Source organism: Chiloscyllium plagiosum, chromosome 31, assembly GCF_004010195.1.
Source record: "Chiloscyllium plagiosum isolate BGI_BamShark_2017 chromosome 31, ASM401019v2, whole genome shotgun sequence".
NCBI lineage: Eukaryota > Metazoa > Chordata > Chondrichthyes > Orectolobiformes > Hemiscylliidae > Chiloscyllium > Chiloscyllium plagiosum.
Genome location: NC_057740.1, coordinates 43,460,575 through 43,464,955, shown reverse-complemented (window position 1 = coordinate 43,464,955; position 4,381 = coordinate 43,460,575).

Genomic DNA, 4,381 nt, shown 5'->3' with positions numbered 1-4,381 from the left:
GGTGTTGTATGATTTTTAACTTTGTACACCCCAGTCCAACATCGGCACCTCCAAATCATGCTCCTAATCTCAGTTGTAAAGAGTTGTCCCTTCACCCTGAGGCTGTGCCCTTGGGTCCTAGTCTCTCCTTCTGATGGAAACATCTTCTCCACGTCTACTCTATCCAGACCCCACTGTATTCTATAAGTTTTGATTAGATTCCCCTCATCCTTCTAAACTCCATCAAGTACAAACCCAGAGTCCTCAACAGTTCCTTATATGACAAACTCTTGACCTCACCCCCAGGATCATTCTTGTTAAATTCCTCTGGAACCCCTCCAACACCAGCACATCCTTCCTTAGATATAGAGCCCAAAACTGCTTTCAATATCCTAAATGTGTTCTGACCAGAGACTTATACAGCCTCAGCAATACATCTCTGCTCTGGTATTCTAGCTGTCTTGAAATTAATGCGAACATTGCATTTCCCCTCCTAACTGCCAACTGAATCTGCGTGCTAACCTGAAAGTGAACTCTCAAGTCCCTTTATGCTTCATATTTCCAAAGCCTTTCCCCATTTAGAAAATACTCTATGGTCTATTCTTACTTTCAAAGCGCTTACTCTCACACTTTCCCACATTGTATTCCATCTGCCACTTCTGTACCCAGTGTCCTAGCCTGTCCAAGTCCTTCTGTAGCCTCCTTGCTTCCTCAATACAACATGTCCCTCCACCTAGCTTTGTGTCATCTACAAACTTAGCAACAATGCCCTCAGTTCCTTTGTCCAGAATGTTAATGTATAATGTGGTCAGTACTGAGGGAGCGGTGCATGTTATTAAATTAAGGTTGTGTCCAGTGAAAAGTTTTCCTGGGGTTTGTTGGAGCCTAAAATAGGAAATGGCTGTACTTGTGACTTCACTGAATTCCAAGAGGATTAGAGCAATGGGATGTTGAGTTTGGGTGAAGACAGGGAGAAAGTGAGGACTGCAGATGCTGGAGATCAGAGTTTAAAAATGTGCTGCTGGAAAAGCGCAGCAGGTCAGACAGCATCCAAGGAGCAGAAGGGCTGAAGAAGGGCTTATGCCCGAAATATCGATTCTCCTGCTCCTTGAATGCTGCCTGACCTGCTGTGCTTTTCCAGCAACACATTTTTCAACTTTGGGTGAAGACAGCCTGCTTTTATGCAGCAAATCCAACTCACTCCCATGGATGTGGGAAATCTGAACCACACAGAGGGAATGCTGGGAAAATCTGCATTCTGACAGATGTGTTATCCTGGACTCAAAATGTTCATTCAGTCTCTCTCTCTCCGCAGACTCGATACTTCTTCAGCAGATGCAGTCCTCACTTTAACAAGATAAGAACTCTCAAGTTTATGACCAGGCTGTGGTGATTGTAACAAAGTCAGCCAGGTGGACCTTATAGAATCTGAGTTCCCTGATTTGGGCTGTTAACCTATGCTAATCAGGGAGTCCTGGCTGACAGATATAAACAGGAGTGTCAGAGATTCTATTCACTCGGAGAGCTAGCTCTCAGTAAACAACCAATCACATGTAAATAAAGGGTGACTTGGTGATGGGATATCAGCTTCTGTGGATGCATTTCACTGGCCTCGGCGTAACTGGGAGCATAATTGCAAAGATTGCAGGGAACACAAATTTCACAGAAGGTGAGCTGTCACAGACCTTTGTAGAACAGGGAGAGAGGGTGAGATTGGCAAGTAATACAGAAAAATGCAAATTAAATGTAATATAAGGAACTGTGAAGTGTTGGATTTGTTCAAAAGAATAAGAGTGTGCAGGAACAGGAACCCTTGTTCAGGATGTGGAATGTGTCAGAGATGAGACATTGCACCTAAATGTGGAAACAGGTGACGTGTGGACTGCACAGACATGGGCACACCCTCCCCACAGGCTACACGTTTTGAGAACACTTTCCTGAATATTATACTTGAGTGAGTAGTGAGTAGCTTTTATTTATTATTTCTCCCATATCAACTGATACAGTAAAACTGAGACAGCGTTCTGCCAGACCTGAAGGTGCTACATGGACAGCACAAACTACACACTCGTACACAGCCTAAGGTGCATAAGAAGCACAAAACGTGCAAGTTACAGTGTAATGGAAGAATGATAAATAATAGGCATTTTTCTAGCAGCAATTCAAAGTTATGCAAAGAGTTTCAGATGGGAAAGAGTCCAGTCATACAGTATTAAGAGCCTGATGGTATGGGGGAAGAAACTGTTGCACAGAAGATACCGAATGCTCTGGTATCTTCTGCCAAACGGCAGGAGGGAGAAGAGTTTGAGTGAGGGATCTTCCACAATGCTCTTAGCTTTTCAGATGCAGCGTGTGGAGTAAATGTCTGTAATGGCGTGGGGGGTGGGGGAGAAAAGAGATCTTGATGATCCTCTCAGCTGTCCTCAAACAAGCTGATGCCAATTAATAAGAAGGAATATTCCAAAATTCTGCAGCTTGTTTGTAAATGTTTGTACTTAAGTTCCAGAAAAGAAAGGTTTGTTGGGCGTGTGACCTGATTGATTCTGTTGATTATTTTTATCAATTTAATGTAAAAGTTATGTTTCTGCTAATAAGGAAAAGCCTGAAAGCAGGATTTTGTCCTGGTTCTCTGGGGCAGCGTGCCAGTCCCAGGATCATCACAAATGTGAACGCATTAATCAAATTTACACAAAGACCCCAATTTATCCTCACCAGGCTTTTCAGCTTCAATAAGAAAGCAGGTATATATTTGCAAAGAATATGTTTTTCATCGATGGCAGAAAAGAAATGTGAAGTATAACTTTATTTACACAGAACGCACATCTTTATAACTTAAACTTTACCCCTGAGACAGAGACAGTGGTGGGGGGGGAGAGAGAGAGAGAGAGACAGATAGACAGACAAGCCGCTTGGAATGTCCTTTCACTTTCCCACTAACAGAGGGTTGCTTAGCTTGTCACACACTGGATGTTTCTACTGAATTGTTCGCAAAAGCTGTAGCCACTCAAGAAGCTTGAATGAAGCAACATTGTAGGTACAATAATGAGTTCCCCTCAGTTTTTTTTAAAAGCTGCAAAGTCTTCCACAATCTATTGGTTTTACCATGGAACTTTCCCAATTGTACTCCAAGGTCCAAATTATGGAAGCCATCTTCACTCCATCGATGTCAAATAGTCACATACAAATTCAAGTGGGAACCCTGGAGAAACCTCCATCTCAAGTGTGTGGAAAATGTGAAACTCACTCCCATAGCCAAGGAAACGAGATAAGACCATGAGGAAGAGGGAAGGATTAACTCAAAGGATGAGATGAAGAGAAAGTGGGAGGAGATTCACGTGGAGTGCAGACACCAGCAGAACAGATGAGTCTGTTTCTGTACTGGAAAACATTTTCAATGTGCAGTCACCACTTTAAGTAGAAAAAGCAGAGGTTGCGAAGGAATTCAGTGCAACAATTTGGGTTCTGCCAATGTGGGAAATCCAAGTTCTAAGACTGCGTGCAGCAAAGACATTGTGTCTAACAGATTTTGAGACAGATAGATGGCTAGGAATGTTTAGGAATTTCCTTTATAGCAAAGACTCAGCGTACAATCCCGAAAGAGAGAGGGGTCAGCAACATAAGCAAGCTTCCCCACAGAGAGTGGAGATCAGACACTGTTCCAGGCACAAAGCATAGTGGGACACAGAGACTTCAGACTGAGGTTGACATGGAGACTGTCTATTGGATGAGTTATCAAGGGCTCGGGAGTAAAGTAGGACAAATTGCTGGATTCAGATTTCACAGGGTCTAAGTGAATGACCAAATAGAACTTGGGTCAGAAGGTGGCCAATCATGCCCTAAGGTAATACCCTGTTGGAGAATGATTAATACAGCCACAAAGCCCAAAGACCAGTTGGAGAGATAGAGTCGAGGTCCTTGCTGAGATATTTGTATCATCAATAGTCACAGTGAGGTGCCGGAAGACTGGAGATTGGCAAACGTGGTGCCACTGTTTAAGAAGGGCGGTAAAGACAAGCCAGGGAACTATAGACGGGTGAGCCTGACGTCAATGGTGGGCAAGTTGTTGGAGGGAATCCTGAGGGACACGATGTACATGTATTTGGAAAGGACTGATTCGGGATAGTCAACATGGCTTTGTGCATGGGAAATCATGTCTCACAAACTTGATTGAGTTTTTTGAAGAAGTAACAAAGAGGATTGATGAGGGCAGAGCAGAGGATGTGATCTATATGGACTTCAGTAAGGCGTTCGACAAGGTTCCCCATGGGAGACTGATTAGCAAGGTTAGATCTCATGGAATACAGGGAGAACTAGCCATTTGGAAACAGAACTGGCTCAAAGGTAGAAGACAGAGGATGGTGGTGGAGGGGTGTTTTTCAAACTGGAGGCCTGTGACCAGTGG